The following is a 17,237-nucleotide window of genomic DNA, read 5'->3' on the forward strand; positions in this document are numbered from 1 at the left end:
GCACTAGCCACTCCATGCCTCGGTTTTGTCACCTATAAAATGGGGATAAGAATAGCACCTACCTCATGGAGCCACAGTGATGATTGCATGAGTTCAGATATGGGCAGATCTTAGAAGAGTACCAGGCAAACATAAGCATTGGTTACTCTTTCTTATGTTTTGATTCTCTTTGTTCTCTGTGCACTCTAGCTCTCCTACTAGATGGTAAGCTGTTCAAAGATAAGTAGCATGCTTTTCTTTCTTGGCATCCCCAGCACTTAACACACAATAGGAGCTGAGTCAGTATTTTTGTTAAACTATCAAATCAAACTCTTCCAGCCAGACTGGCGGACTCGCTATTCCTCCCCCAATGCCTTGCACATTTCTGCCTCTTGACTCTTCCATTGTTTCCCACTCCCCATCCTCCATCTCTTTAAGGCTCCACTTCATCTTCATCCCTCTTCCTCTCTCCCCACCAACGGTCACCTGATTCCTACCCACCCTTCAGAGCCTGTCCAGCTGGAGTAGTTATTAATCTGTTCCCCAAATATCTCCAGCTCTCTGCCTTCTGGGCACATAATAGAATTTTACTTCCTGCCTTGCCCTCTGTGGTTGGGTGGGGCCATATTAAAAGTCTAGCCCATGAGTGGAGAATTTGACTGCTGGTGTGAGACCCTCTCGATCTCAGATCTCTTTCCTCCTGCCACAACAACCAGCAATGTTCCAACCTGCGGCTGCTCCATCTGTCTGGTTTAGAGTGAAAATCGAGTGGAGCAGAGCCACTAGCTGACCCATGATGGACCAATAGCATGAACAAGAAATAAATCTTCGTTATTTTCAGCCACCAAAACTTGTTGTTGTTGTTTCTGCACCATCACCTGATTGATCCTGACAGATCCATTACCTTAAGTTCAGCATCCTCCTTAAGCCTACTCCTGCTACCCTGACCCCCAGTAATTTCCTCAAAAGGGGAGAAAAAAATCTTTTACTCATTTTTGTCCTAAAACCTAACATAGTGCCTTGCACACAGTAAGTACTCATTAAATGACTGTTGAATAAATGAGCAGTCGGTGATCTCTGAGCCTCTAGTTTCTCAGTCTGTAAAACAGGATAATCAATTTCCTGTTCTTATTTTGCAGGGCTCCTGTGGGGCTAGAATGGAATAATGCGTAAGAAAGTGCTATGTGTCCACAAAATGATGGACACATCTCAAGTATTATCATTAGATGATGAACTCCTGAGAGAAATTCTCAGAACTCACTCATTCATCTAAAACCTGGTAATATTCCAGTTTGATCCTTAACTGCCCACATACACACGATTCTTGAGTTCTGTTGCTGTTTTTAAACCCATGAATAATAACAGTGGTCAACATCTATTAAATGGTCAATATATGCCAGGCCCTGTGCTGGGTGCTTTTCACGCCATTGTCATTTATAATCCTCCAAGAGGCATGGGAGATGGGTACCATATACCACTTTACAGTTGACGAACTGAGGTTCAAAAGAGTTAAGCAATGGGCCCAAGGTCAGGGGGCTAGAAAGTAGCAGGGTTGCGAGCCTTGTCAGTAACCCCAAGTATTTGGGCTTGGGGAACATACACCCAGGTATTTGGAGTCCCTGGAAGCAAAGCCATTAGCCACAGCACTATTGTACTCCCAAGGACGGTATGAACTGGAGTCCTTGGAAGCAAAGCCATTAGCCACAGCACTATTCTACTCCCAAGGACGGTATGAACTAAACACTTCAAACTTGGCAGGGAGGAGCCCAGCGAGCTCGGGAGTCCTCGGTGTGGCCACTGAAGGGACAGCAGAGACTCTGTGTAAGTAGATTGCCCAGACACTCATTTTTCCCAAATCACACGAGCTGGGCTGGTGCCAGGTGTTTTAAAATATACATCCCTGTAGATGAGTCCACTCTCAATTTTAGAAACTCAATAGATAGCAAGAGCCACACACACACACACACACTAAAGTAAGCATTTACTTCTCACTTTTGAAACATCTATGCCATAGACAGCATTTACAATAGCGTCAGCTTCACGAGCATTTGACCAGTGCAGTCACACAGGGCCCCACGCTCAGAAGGCCCTGCACTTGGGGTTCAATGCTCTGCAGCCACCATCTTGAAATTCTCACATTTTACCTTTGAGCTTGTGTGTGAAGTCTGACGGGACAATGGAGCATGCTCTGGGGGCCTAGAGCCTTAGCTCACACACAATCCCACCTCCTACAGCCTCCTGCTTCCCAGGGGAGGACTCTCAGCTTCCCATGCCCCTACCCCAGTGCTCCAGACCCCTCTTCCTGTCCCCACCCAAGCATGGGCATGAAGAAGTTCAGGGCCAGGCGACACATGGGCCGAGTGCTGGAATTTAAATACCCTCTCCCACATTTGCCAACTATATGATCTTGGGCATGTTATTTAACCTCCTAAGCCTCAGCTTCCTCACCCATAAAATGAAGATAAAAACAATTCCTGCTTCGTGGGATTGTTGTAAGAACTAAACTTGAAAAGCCATGTCAGCATGGTGCCTGGCACATAGCAGCAGCCCAATAACCGGCAGGTGTGACGTTCTCACAACAAGCTGTGTGACTGGCATTGTGATCCCAGATCACAGATGAGAAACTGAGGCCCAAGAAGATTAAGTTCTGCCCCAGGAGGCTCCTACGTGGAGGAGTCAAGATGCAAAACTACAGCTGCTGGATTCCAAAGCCCATGTGCTTGACCACTACACCACACTGCCACTCTCGTGGAATAGGGTCTCTTTTGATGGCCTGAGGCCCCACCCCAGGTCTTTAAACCACAGCCCTCTGAACTTGGGATCTGACAACACCTTGCACCTATCAAAGTCCTGGTGGTGATCAAGATAGCCCTACCAGGTAGCAACCGTGACCACCATTATGTGCAAGCCCCAAGGGACCACTCATGTCTGTTTAACCCACCTTCCATGGAGCTCTGGGCATACAGTGTGTGCCCAGACAGGTACTTAACAAGCTCCTTTGATGAAAATCTATGTAGCTGATAAGGCTACACTGTACCTACCTATTATTTGATGCCGACGCTGAGCGGTAGGAGACAAGCAACAAGAATAGCATCCCAAAAGCTCTATTGAAACTAAAGGCAAAGAAAAGAAAGTGAAAAAGGCAGGCCATGCACCAACTAAATGTTTGAAACCAAGGCTTTTATGCCTTTGAAACTGAATCCAGGAAAATTGCTGCAACCCCTGGAGACAGTTGGAGGCTTTTCCCCTCTGGACTGTTGCACTGTTTGGGAGTCTCCAATTTCCAGGCTCCCAGGTTGGGAGCGCAGCCCTGAGGCTCAGAGCGAGCGGCAGGGGGTGTGTGAGTCAGCCCCAGGAGCTGGCCAACCCCGGCCTCGCGTGCTGTCCTGTCTCTGACGCATCGGGGAGTGGAGACAGCAGTGGGTGTTTGCTGACAAGCAGCTTCGTGGGAACGCTTGCCTCGGCACTTCTCAGTGCTGAATCAGGGAGAAAAGTTGGGCAGAGTGCCTGTGGGGTTCAACTGAGAGAGGGAGAAAAAAACAGCCTGAGGTGGGAGAGAAACACCAGGCAAAGCAGTAACAGCAGTAGCAAAACCATCATCACCTGGAGGCCTGCTGGGTGCCTTCCAGTACCCTCCCGTTCGTTCTCACCACAGCCCTGTGAGGTAAGGAAACCCAGGTGACTATTATTCTCTCTTCCACAGGAAGGAACTGGACTTAGGAAAGATGGAGAGCTGCAGGGCGAACTCGTGACTAAAATGGAATTCGAACTCAAGTGTAACAAATGCTCTCCCACGTGGGATGCCGTCTCCCTTCTCCACCTCTGGTCAAAGCTGCCTCACCCTGCGCTTGCCTCGTCTCCCCTAAAAGTTAGGAAAAGCCAGACAGACAGGAAATGAAGCAGATGCTGCGAGTGGCATTCACTTCTCAGACAGACTTGGGGGGAGAGAGTGGCCCCCAAGTGCAGGAGCTTTGGGGGGGGGGGGGATGGGTCTTGTTCAGCCCTGAAGGGGGCAATCCTACACCTGCCTATCCAGATGGAAAGAGAAAAATGCAGGCCTCCTCATTCCTCCCTGATTGTGTCATCCGCAGCAACGCTGCCCAAATAAACAGAACCCAAGCTACACACTGTAATTATGACTTGCTCGTAACCACATTTGTTAAGGTAAAAAGAGGTGAAATTAATTTTAATAATATATTTTATTTAGCCCAATCTATCCAAAACAGTATTATTTCAATAAGTAATCAACATAAAAAAATTACTGAGATATTTTGTACATTCTTTTTCTCATAAGCCTTCGAAATCCAGGGCGCATTTTACTCCACACCTCAGTTCGGACTGGTGGAGGTAGGTGTGGCTAGCGGCTACTGTATTGGACGGGGCAGGTCTATAGGGTACCAAACATCCAAGTGAATACAACCTCACTCTATGTGATGTACATGATGTGAGGGTTTTTTAATTACCATACAGGAAAAATTTTTTTGATGTACACTTCTATGAATTTTAACACACGTGTAGATTCATGTAACCACCACCATAATCAGGATACAGAGCAGTTCCATGAGCCCCCAAGAGCAATTTGGGGCTATCTTGTTATTGTCAAACCCCCCACCCTCCCCTAATCCCCAGACAAATGGAATCATACAGGATGTTACCTTTGAGACTGGCTTCTTTCACTCAGCATAATGCCTCTACAATTCGTCCAAGTTTGTTGTGTCATCAATACTTCATTCCTTTTTATTACTGGGTTTTCTGACGTTGTAGGGATGTACCACAGTTTGTATATCCACTCAACTGCTGAAGGACATCGGAGCTGTTTCCAGCTTGGAATGATTATGAATAGAGCTGCTACAAAGATGTGTACGGGTTTCGCGTGAACATAAGTTTTCACTTCATTTCTCAGGAGCAGGATTGTTGGGCCATGTGGTATGTGGAGGTTTAACTTTATAAAAAATGATCAAATTGTCTTCCAGAGTACTTGAGCCATTTTCCATTCCCACCAGCAATGTGGGAGAGGTCCAGTTGTTCTGCATCCTTGTCAGCCCTTGGTATTGTCAGTATTTTGATTTTAGCCATTCTGATCGTATGTGGTTGTATCTCATCATGACTTTAATTTGCTTTTCCCTAATGACTAATGATGCGGAGCATCTTTCAGTGCACTTCTTTGCCCTCTGTATGTCCTCTTTGGTGATACATCTGTTTAAGTCTTTTGCTCATTTTTAAATTAGGTTGTGTGTTTTTCAGGTTTTATATACTCTAGATACAAGTCCTTTGTTGGATGTGCGATTTGCAAAATATTTCTCCCAGTCTCTAGGTTGTCTTTTTATTCTCTTAACATTATCTTTCATGGGGCAGAAGTTTCTAATTTGGAGGATGTCCAGTGTATCAATTTTTTCTTTTAGGGATTATGGTTTTATTATCATTAGTAAGCACTCTTTTGCCTAACCCAGGTCATGGAGATTTTCTCATATTAACTTTTTGAACAATAAATCACATGTTTGATACCCAAGGGGTTGTAACTGTCTAAGATACTCAGCTGTGGGTTTTCATCGTGAAAATCCACATTGTCATGTGGGTTCATTTATTCACTCCACAGATATTTAATAAGTGGAAAGTCATCACTAGTAAAACAAAGATGATTAAAATTTGGTCCACAATAGTTGCTGCCTTTAGTTGAGGGTCTAGGGCCAGTGGCCATATAAATATCATCTATACCCTCTAAACTGACATTAACATCCCCATTTTACAAGAGAGGAAACTGAAGCTTAGAGAAGTTAAGTAATTTTCCACTCACAGAGGCAGAAAGTAGTAGAGTTAGGGTCAGATAACTCCAAAGCCCTTAGGTACGAGAGGGTTCTTTGGTTTCTAGCAACAGAAAACAGCTCTCCCTAAGCTCTACCTAAGGGGTAAAAAAAATAGAGAAGTGGTCCACAGCTATTTCACAGAACCAACCCAAAGGCTGAACACCCAAATCTTAGAAGGGAAAGAAAACAAGAAAGTTCAAGGATCCAGGTAGCAGGGGAAAAAATATATGTTGATTTCCAGACATCCTCTTTGAATGAAGCATCCTCAGCTATTTCAGCCCTTGTCTGTGTCCTCTCTAGATTCAGGTTCCCTGGAGCGATCATCTGACGGACCTGCCGTGGGTCATGTGACCATCTTTAGAGAAAGGAATGGTGGAACACTTTGACTGACAGTCCCATCAAGACTATGTCCAAGTAGAGGCATAATCTTTCCTTGTTGTAAGGACTATTGAGGTGCTCTTAACAGAAGGAAAGGGAAGAATGGATCCTGGAGAGGCATAAACCACAGAGGCCCACCATGGCAGTGACTTCAAAAATTTTTGATCACAATCCACATTAAGAAATATATTTCACCAACATGCAAGAATATTCACACATGACTGAAATGCAGTTTTTATATAACAGTATGGAGCCTTCCAATGCGTAGTATACTCTGATACATCATATTCGTTTCCTTTCATTTTTCAAAAATGGCTTTTGTAACTCCTTATGGATTGCAATCTGTGGATTGGAAAGCGCTGTACTTTTAACATGATTTCCTTCCCCTCCCTATCCGTGAAGGCTCCAGAAGGAAAGACTGAAAAACAGTGAAGACATAAAGTGGTGAGCTCCATAATGGATCCCCAGAGAACGTTGACCGATCCATCTCACAAGACAGATGTGTAGACTGAGACGTTAAACTCCTGTGAGTTAAAAAAGGATGATGAAAAACAAATGTTTGCCCTCAGAAGCAGACCCTGAGACAAGGATTGGGATCCAAGTAGCCTATTTGTGAGGTGATCCCAGGAAAGACAGGGAGGGAGTGGGGAAGTGAGAGAGGGAAGGGAAGAAAGCCAGCCAAAGGTTCATGACAAGAGTGTTGTCATCGTGGGCATCCGTGGCTCAGTCACATAAGAGACCCTCTAGGAACAGTGCAGAACATGCCTCAGGTCTGTCTCATCAAAGGGCAGGGAAGCTCGGGTGTTCATCCACCAAGTGCCATCCCTCCATGTGAAGCTGGACCAAAACCATCAATTTCCCAACACTTCCAGCATGCCACCAAGTGAGGGCCAAGCTCCCACCACCGGAGAACACCCTCAGGCAGAAGATGCAGGAAGCTTTGGGGTACGCAAGAATTGTCTGCGGATGACCTCCAGATTGGTCAAGAGTGTACAGTTTGAAGATCTCCTTCAAGACGTAACTGGGAGGGAGAAGGAGTAGCCCAGGAAGCCACTTGCAGTCAGAAATACCTGCCTCCCCTCCCAGGGCTCACCTCACGGTCAGGCACAGTCTCGTTGCCCATAGCACCTTGGAATGGCCCAATCCCCAGATTCGTAGATTCACCAAGTTCATCCCAGCCTGGGTGCCTGGCTTCCTGCCTCGGCATTGCTGAAGGAAGACAGGAAATCCACCCAACCAGCTCACCTGTCCTACCTGGCCCCTCTGATTCTCAGCCAATGTCCCAGAGAATGTCTGGTTTTCAGCCAGTGATCTCTGCCACAACGTCTCAGGACATCGAATCTACCCTCTCCCACCTCTTATACCAGAAGAAAAGATGGCCCCACTCCTGTTACGGTGCCGATGAAAACAAATTTCCAGGACACAGGGGAAGGATCCAGTGCACAAACCTTAATTAATCACCTGCTATTTGTCAGACTAAAACACACAAGACAGATTGACTTTGGGAGTCGGGTCCAGTGCGATGAGAATAGAAGCAGCATTGAGCCTAGAGGAGCCAACTCTTCATCAGCGATGCCTGAGGGCAGGGGGTCTCAACCCAGCTGCACACGGTCATCTGAGGAGCTTTCAAAGAGTACCAACTCCCCGTGGGGGATGGGGTGGATCCCAGGCATTAGCATTATTTTTTAAGTTCCCCAGATTCTAATGGACAGGAAGTATAAGATGGAACAGAAAGGAAGAAATAACATTTCTTGTGGTGGTTTTTTTTTTTTTTTTTGGAGGTAACCTTTGTATCTCATCTAATTCCCCCACTATATGTTACATATTACTGTACCCATCTCAAAAGTGAGAAACTGAGGCTCAGGGAAGTCAAGCAACTCACCCAAGTTCCCAGTGCTATGAGTAAAAGGACCAAGATCATCATCCACAGGCCATGACTCTTTCTACTCCACCGTGCTATCCCCCGGGTAAAATTTTAATAAAATTGATGGTGAAAGGAAGAGGGCCGAAAAAAATTTAAAAACAATAGTCACTGGATAAATGAACAGTGGCCTAGGTAAGTCATGGTGGGAAGGGCTCTGGGGGCAGCAGGAAGCCCTGGATATCTGAGGCTAGATATCAGAGCACTAAGAAAAATGAGGCAAAGCCACCAAAGAGGCTTCGAGGACCAGCTAACCCTGCCCGTCCCAATGTTCCCTGAGGCTGGCCCTGCTCTCAAGAAGGCCTTGCATCCAAAGTCAGCCCAAGGGGCCATTTTCCCAGTTCCCTGAGCTGTGACTTGGAACTTCACAGCCCGCCACCTCGTGTTTGAGACCCTCTCAGAGTGGTTAGTCTTCTCCATCTTCTCCCAGGCCTCCGGGCTGACTATATTCAGCTGTGAGAATAAACCAACATCACAGCCACCAGCCTTTCCTCATCTCTGCAACTGATTTCTCAACTCTCTGTGACGGCTTGGCTCTCCAAGTGCAGTGGCCCATCTGGTAGAAGGGATATCGTGCTGTTTATAGCCTCCGCTGGGACTGCTCAAAGACAGGAGAAAACCTCTCCATTCCCTACTCCTCTGTGTTTGAGCCACAAAACTGAATTTTATTTAAGCATCACATTTGGGGAAGGAAAAGGAACTTCAGTCTTTGCTTTCTTGATGGTATTTCTCAGCAAGAAGATGCCCAGTGAATGAAGGCAATCTCAAAAGGAAACCTTCAAAAGCAAAATCTCCCAAACACACTGTGGTTCCAAAGTCCAAGAGCATCCGTCAGTGAATACCAGAAATCTGTGGAGCTGGAAGGGCCCTGGAGATCAGCTTTTAGAAGGAGAAGCTGAAAGCCCACTGGGGGAGTGACTTGCCCTACATCATGGCCGGCGGTGACAGCAGATGCAGGACTGGAACTCAGCACTTTGACCTCCTCATCTGCAGATGGTGTTTTACTGGGCAGGAACTGCAAGCTGAGGAAAGACAGAAAAGCAGCAGGCTGAAGGTGGCCCCCCGGGGGCCCACCATGATCTGTGTTGAGAAATGTATTTCATCAACATACACACACAACTGAAACGTGTGTCCAGAAAGCAGTGTTGGTGCCAAGGAAAAGAGCGGATGTAAAACCTGCAGGCTTGGCCCCAACTGTGAAGAAAACAAAGTGATCTTCACTATTTACCAACCCCTCCCTCCCAAGTTGTCTAATCTAAGGGCCGCCATACTGCACAATGCAGAGCTTACACTGTACTGTTAATCTGTATCTTAGAAGGCAGAAGAGTGAGAGCTCAAATATTAGCTATTATTTTTCTTGCTCTGCATTAACAGCAGGAACCGAGGCATTAATTGATAAGCACAGGACTCATTAAAAACAAATAGTAACTTAAGAACAACCCCAGGGGACGTGGCTTTCAAGATGCAAAAGAATGAATCTGTAAAAGCAAGTTAATCACGGAGATGCCTAAAACAGGACATTCAGAAGGCGCTGACTTAAGCGCGCACAAATGTTAGTTGTGCGGTAGGCATTGTTCTCAGTGCTTCATGTTTGTAAATTGTCGCAACAACCGATTGTCACAACAATCGATACTATTGTTATCACCCATTTTACAGATGAGGAAACTGAGATATAGAGCACTCAATTTGCAAGTCACATAGCCAGGAAGTGGCAAGATGTTATTCAAAGGCAGCAATCTGGCTCCCAACACTGCGTGCTTGACTGTGTACAACATTGCCCCTTTGTAGGAGCCAGTCAATCAGTGTTATTGCTCCTGAGAGCCGGGGGCCGTTGAACGCTGCTCCATTTCCTTCAAGCCACTGCAGGTGACCTGCATGAAGGTTGCAGTGGGGTGACAGTGAGGAAGCGATCTTCCCTGACGTCGCAGGGAGGGACACCATGACAGCTCTGCTCCAGGAAAGCCAGGAAGGATTGCTGATGTCATCAGAGAAGCACAGATGTGGGCAAGCGTCCCAGTACCCCCAAACATCACCATGGGAGCTCAGAGGGAGGCTCTGGGCCTCTAGGAATCCTCCTTTACCTTCAAGCCAAACCCTCTTTCAGGGATGTGGAGTGAAAAGAAGGGAGAAAAATGCTTTAAGCCCTTCCCCTAGAGGCCAACTATTCAGAGTGACTTGAGACCTCCTCCAGCCCTGCTGAACCCAACAGAGGGAGGAGATATTTTTTAATTCCTCTCACTGCAACTTTCAGCAATTTACCTAACGTCTCCAAGCCTCAATTTCTTCATCCTAAAATAGTTTCGTGCCCACTGCACGACAACTGAATTGAGATGACTGCTGAAAAGGGCTTAGCACAATGTTGACCGCCTGGTAGAAGACCAATAAATGAACCAACAAATGACAGTTTCCTTTTGCCCTTTGGGGATAAAAAGGACACGGTTAGGTTCCTGCCCAATAGTCATTATTTTTCTTCACCACCAAACCCCTGATTTCATTCAGGGCTTCAATATTCCCAGATAAAGGATCATCTGCCCAGATTCCTTTGTGGGTAGAGGTGGCCTTGTTTCAGTTCTAGCAAATGAGATGCGAGAAGACTATTGCAGGATGGTGTCCAGGACATTTCTTACTTCTCTAAAAACAGGAGGAACAAACTCAGCTAGCATTTTCTTTGAGCCAAGTCCCATGTCCTTCTCTCTTCTTCCTCCTGATGGTGCAGTAGCCTTCCTCCCACCATCGGGACAAAAACCGCAGGCCCATCACAGGAACAGAGAAGGAGCCTGGACCCTAAGCAAGATCCCAACTCTTGAATCCCTGCCTCTTGATTTTTCACATTAGAAAAATAAACTCCTTCCAGGTTTTCCATTATTTGAAGCTGAACACATTCCTAACTGATATTTACCAGTCCGAGTTGATGTATTGAAATAAGCAAAGTATGGAGCTGCTGAGGTGTTTGTCCAAGGTCGTATCATGAATTGACTGGTGGCAAAGGCAGGCCTGTTGAGTATCCAAGACTTAAATTCCCACCCTAAATACCCTCCTAATAGATTACATTCCCAGGAAAATTGTATTTATGTCAACAATCAAAATGATCGGTATTATAAAATATTTACGTGGAAGCCAGTTGTGGCCATGTATAAGAAGCTCTTATCTAAAATATCTGAAAATTTAAGTAGCCCAACTTATTTTTGCAAACCATGGATTTCATTTAATCTGTGCAAGTGGCTTTTTTGGTCTTGGGGAAAATCACACACGAAGCTCGGAAGAGAAGCTGACCATCTAGAGAAACTAGCTTCCCCTCTCTGCAAACAAAAGGAAGCACCTTTGAACATCATGCTGTGAGCTCAACCAAACACAGCAGCCTGCCCTGACATCTATCCTAGGGAAGATACTGAATTCACAAAAGCAATGCCTTTGAACTGCTAATAAATTTTCATTACCGGATCACTTAGGAAATTGGGATTGAAAAGCACTATTGTATAAATGTAATCTTTGCTTGGCAAAATTGAGCTGAAAGATATCATCTACGTTGGATTGTTATCATTTAATGAAAGCTATTTGCTGGACTCAAAAAAAATGCAATGAATAAATGCAATTAATAAAACCATATTCAAATGCTCTTCCTGAGAATTTGTATCTGCAGCCCAGCTGTAGGATGTGAGTTTGGTCAGAATCTCTGGAACTTTAGGATCGCTGGGAGAGGAAGACCTACTTCTTTCCTTGGGAAGAGAACTGTCCTTGGAATTGTCCAAGTCGGTGTAGGTAGTGGTGCTTAGAACTAATCCCACCACCAAGCAGTAGCAGGATGGCCACTGAGTCGGAGGGCTTCATAGGGACTCCCCCAGTGGCCTTGGCTGTGTTCACGGCCCCATTAACCTGGCCGGAACCAATTTGTCCAATGTAAAAACATGCGACCCAAGTTGTGCCAGGTCCTCTGTCATGGAAAGTCAGCATGTAAATAAGAAGATGGAGTGATGGTAAGCCGTTAGAACTGAGTCATGAGGCTGGCAGCACACTGGAAAGTGAGCCCACAAACTCCTGCCACTGAGGTCCCAGGGGCTCATCTAGTTCTTGCCCTTCCTAAGATTCTATGAGCTATCCCAATACTTTCCAAAGAAATACTTCTTTTGAAACTTGAGCTAGACCAAGTCAGTGTCTGTTGTTTCAAAAGGAAAGTCTCTTAGGGAATACACTTGACACTATGGTGCACCCATTTGTAGGGTCACAGAGTCAGAAAGACTAATTCCTTCCCACCTCCAGGCAGAAATAAGCCATCCTAATCTTGGGTAAATAGCGAGTAACAAGGAATCTCTTCCTTAGTGTCTCTAGGCCTCTAAGGAAAGTAGTTTCAACCTTCAGCCCTCACACTCTACACCAGAACCCTGCTCTTTCTTCTACCTGTTGCAGTGCCAGCAGTGTGGCAAGAGGTTAAGGGCATGGGCTTTATACCTGGACCCCCTGGGTTGGAATCCTGACACTGCTACTTCTAGCTGTGTGACTTAGGGTCTTGTTCAACCTCTCCATGCCTCAGTTTCTCCAACACGATAGTGGGGAGGTAACCATAGTGCCTACCTCATGGGGTTGTAGTGAGGATTGAGTGAACCCAGAGGAAGTGCTCAGAATAGCACCCCATTCCTAACTTCTCCAACCTCCCCGTCCTGTACTCCAGGCACCCCAGCCCACTTTTCAAGAATGCTGGCTATTTCCTGCCTAGAAGTCCTAGGAGGTTCTTTGCACATTCTGTTCTTTCTGCCTGAGAACCACATCCTGCCCTAACCTATTCCCATACCAACCCAGTGATATATTGCTACAATGACCCCAGTTCTCCACCCCTCCCCATATCTACACTCACTCTTTGCCCTGTGATTTTACAGCCCCTCCCACAGGAGTCTTTATTCCCCAACCCTTAATTTTGAGCTAGTCATGGACCTGCTTTGGCGAATAGATTTCAGTAGAAGTGACATTGCACCAGTTCTGAGCCTGGGCCTCAAGCAACCTTGCATGTTTCCACTCTCTCAGACCCCTGCCCAGCCACAAGCCCGGGCTAGATGCACACGGACCAGTTTCCACCTTTACCCCAGTCCACAACCAACCAATGCCCTGAAGCAGAGCGGCCTAGCTGACCAGCATCTCACCACAGACTCATGATGCTCTCACTGGACCAGCTGAGCCCAGAAGAACCGCCCAGCAGAACCCAGCCCAAATTGCCAACTCATTGTATTAAAAATTAGTAAATAATTGTTGTCTCAAGCCACAAAAGTCAGGGTTAGTTTGCTGCATTGTAAAAGCTAATGATATACACCCTCTCTACGCCTCAGTTTCCTCAAAGATATACAGAAATAAGGAAAATAGGAAAAATAAAACCTACCTCCTAAAATAAACGTGACGATTACATGAGATAAAGCTTGTAAAGCGCCTATGTTACATTGTGTTACATAACTGTTAACTACCGCAGGCATGGTAATCATGATACTGGATTTTTTCATTTTGCCTCTCATCTGTAAATGTAGGAATAATGATATGTAATGAATGGGGTTGCTGTGAGGAATTGAGAAAATATGAGCAACGTGCTTAGCACCATCTCAGACACAGATCATCAATAATGGTTACTATGAACGTGATGTTAAGTATTATTCCAGAAGATTGGTTCCTTCATTCTCCTCCCTGGCTCTTGAACACAATCCACCATCGCCATCCCCTACCCTCCACTTAAACTTCAGTTTTCTCACCTTGATGATCAGACCTGGGCTCCCAGCCTTTAGCCTCACCCCTAGCCTATCCAGCCCCATCGTGGGAGGAGGCATCAGAACCCAGGCAGGAAGGTCACTTTTAGTCCCTGGGACTCCTTGAACATCAGCCCTCACCCCGCCCCGCCGCCCCCGTGTGGACCTTAGCCACTAGGGGGCAGCCTCACCCTCCAGCCACGCAGAAAGCTAGGGCCGTCCTGTGGGTCCTTTTTCGGTTTTCTGATCCTCTGCCCAACTTGTCTGAGGGCCCAGGATTTGGCAAGCCCCTGCTGGTCCCATTGTGTGCAGGCCTCACCCGCGCTGTGACCACTCACCTGTCCACATCCGACCTTCCCTCCCGACTGGGGAGCGACCCTTCCCCCCACCTGCTTGAGGAGACGCTGGTGGACACACTTCCCCAGCACCGGGCAACCTCTCAACCTACGTGAGTGGTTTCATAATTCATGCCTGCCCATCAGCGGACAGATTTAGCCTGCTGCCTGCTGAGTCTGGGAATACTGAATATTAAAATATCCCAGACGCTCGCCCTTCTGACGCCCTCGCCTCTCTCAGATTCACTTGCAGTTAGTTGCACAAACAATTCCTGGGACACACATCACTTTGTCAATTAAGTAGATTTCGAATTTGCATATGCGTAACTTTCATTGAAACAGAGGAAGTAGTATTCGGGCCAGGATTAGATGTGTGACCTTGGGGAAGTCCTCTGGTTTCGGAGCCAGTGTATTTTCTTCTCCACGACATCATTCTGTAAACTCTCCCGGCCTTTTTGCAGCACCATTTGCAATAAAGGGAAGCAGGAGTCCTATTTGAAGGGTTTTCCTGAGCAAAGTAAAGCAAAAGAGCTGAAGAAATATTCTCCACCCTGCTAGGATAACAAAAGAGTCTCCCAGCTATTAAAACGGACCATTATTTGAGGGTGGAGGAGGCAGAGAGAATCTTTCATATTTGGTAAAGAAAGGGGAGTGTGTGTGTGTGTGTGAGTGTGTTTCACACCACTTTACCAAAACTCTAGCTGACTTCTCTTACGCACATCAAAGACTACCAAGCCTTTCCTGCCTTTGATGTTGAGTTTTTAAAACTCCTAAAAGAATTTCCAGGCTAATACACACACCTTTGCTAATATCCAGTAACGACCAAGGTGGGTGAGAATGCCCCACAGATTCAAAATAGAAGGAGTTTCTCCTTCTCTCCTGGCAGATTCCATTCTTTCATCCAATAGGAATTTGGTGAGCCCCCAGCGCAGGCTCTGGCACGGAGCAGATTTCAGAAGGAGCTGATGCTGCCTCTCAGTGTGTGATCTAATTAAGGAGGCAGGACCTCCGTGGGGGAAATGAAGGATAATGACCTGGCCACACAGAAAGCGTGCGTGGTAACTTACTATAGGAACTCTAGTGGGCAACGGAGAGCGAGTCTCAGCAGAGGGAACCTGGAATTTCTCTACAACACGCTCAGGAAAAAGGCAGTTAAGGCAGAGTGTGTAGTATGAAGAAGAGCTGGACCAGGCGGACCCAGATTCAAGCCATGGCTCTGCCATTCACTATGGGACCTTGGACGGTGCACTGATTTCCTCTTGAGCCTCAGTTTCCTCATCCACAAAATGGGCATAACAACACCCACTTCAGAAGCTTGTCCTGAAGACACATCGGCCTCTGTTTAGGGCGTGTTCCCTCAATGCTTCACTAGGAAATTTACCTGGGACTTAAAACCAGACACTCTTGGCCTGAAAGTGATTTCACCACAGCTGGGGGATAAATTGCTAACTGGATTAGTAAACAGTGAATCCAAGCAGGAGGACTAATTCCAGACAGATAGGCTCTACCCACCCCTCTCCCCTCACCAGGGAGGTCATCCTGTTCTCTTTTCAGAGGTGCCCAGCCAGGAGTCCAGGAACACCCGCTGTAGTCATTTCCCATTGCTGCTGTAACATATTACCACAAACTTAGGTGCTTAAAACAACACAAATGTATTATTTTACAGTTCTAGAGGTCAGATGTCCAAAATGAGCCCATTGGGCTAAAAATCAAGGTGTTGGCAAGGCTGCGTTTCTTCTAGAAGCTCTAGGGCAGAATCCATTTCCTCGTCCTTTTCAGCTTCTAGAGGCCACCCGAACTCCTTGGTTCATGATCCTTCTTCCATCTTCAAAACCAGCAACAGTGGCTGAGTCTTTCTTGTGCTGGTATCTCTGGTTCTTTCTTATCTGCCTCTCTCTTCTACTTGTAAGGACTTGTGATGACACCAGGCCCACTGGGATGATCCAGGATAAGAACTACATTTCAAGGTCAACTGATTAGCAACCTTAATTCCAGGTGAACCTGGGTGAGCAGAGAGGAGTTGGTTCACTTCCCATCTGTGGTGGGGACCAAGCAGCCCTGTGAGGACTGGAAAGGTACCATCCTGGGGGTCAGGAGATGTGAGGTGTGTCCTGACCTGGCTGTTCGCTGCTGGAAACTTTGGGCTATTTGCCCTTTTCTAGGCATCAGCTTCCTCTTCTGTAAAATGGAAATAGTCACCCCTGTGTCCCTGTTAGGAGGTTTAGATGTGATTCCCCGCTGAGGGCCTCCTATGGACCAGGCTGTGTGGAGGACCCTGAGGTGGGGAGGACACAGTACCTGACCCCAGGGAGCTCACACTTCAAGTTGTCATCACCTGACCAATAGTCATTGCTCTCCTCTCAAAACTTCTCAAATTTGCCTACAGATCACAGGAACTCTGAGATAGACATCCCTAGCCACTAGATAAAAATATGCATTTTTACATATATTTTATTTGAATTTTTCTCTAATTTGCATTTATAACATTTCAGTATTAATAATTTTTGTTGATTCAAAATCTTATCACCTTAACCCTTTGACTTTGATGTTTCCACGCTTCCTTTCAGCCTTTCCTCACATTTACAGGTGATTTCACATGCTTTAGGGCAGGTAACATTTTATATTCCTCTCTCTCCATGTAACAACGCTCAAACAATTTTCCGTGTAGCCACACCGCCTACCTTCCAGAGTTGTGCTTATTAAGGGCTGCACAATTTTCCATACAGGTGAAGATACGTAATAACTTCCAGGTTTATTTGAAGGTTTCTGTTTCTTTGTTTGTGGCTTGGTTCTTTCGTGGAGCTGTTTGTGTTTGTTTCTTTGTTTTTGCTATTACAAATAAAGCTACAAGGAGTACCTTCACACGTTTATGTTCTTTTCTTTTGAATTCTTTCCATGGGATAATCTCCCAGGAGCAGAGGTCCACTTGACCCTCACAACAGCTCTATGAGGTAAGCAGAACAGAAGTTGATCCCGTCCTACAGATGAGGAAACTAGATCCCAGAGAAATGTAGGTAACTTCCCCACAGACACACAACGGGCTGGTGACCAGAGGAGCCCAGAGCTTTGAAATCCCCACATCTCCTGATTGCTGGAATGG

General features: G+C 46.2%; 1 long non-coding RNA gene across 1 annotated transcript; it reads left to right on the plus strand.

Annotated features, from left to right (window-relative positions):
• The first annotated feature begins 3,400 nt into the window (after positions 1 to 3,400).
• Positions 3,401 to 11,688, plus strand: LOC138915442 (uncharacterized). The gene is made up of 2 exons (XR_011421381.1): positions 3,401 to 3,643; positions 6,084 to 11,688. It is a non-coding gene; the product is annotated as an uncharacterized lncRNA (long non-coding RNA).
• The last annotated feature ends 5,549 nt before the right edge of the window (positions 11,689 to 17,237 follow it).

Source organism: Equus caballus, chromosome 9 (assembly GCF_041296265.1).
Source record: "Equus caballus isolate H_3958 breed thoroughbred chromosome 9, TB-T2T, whole genome shotgun sequence".
Classification (NCBI taxonomy): domain Eukaryota; kingdom Metazoa; phylum Chordata; class Mammalia; order Perissodactyla; family Equidae; genus Equus; species Equus caballus.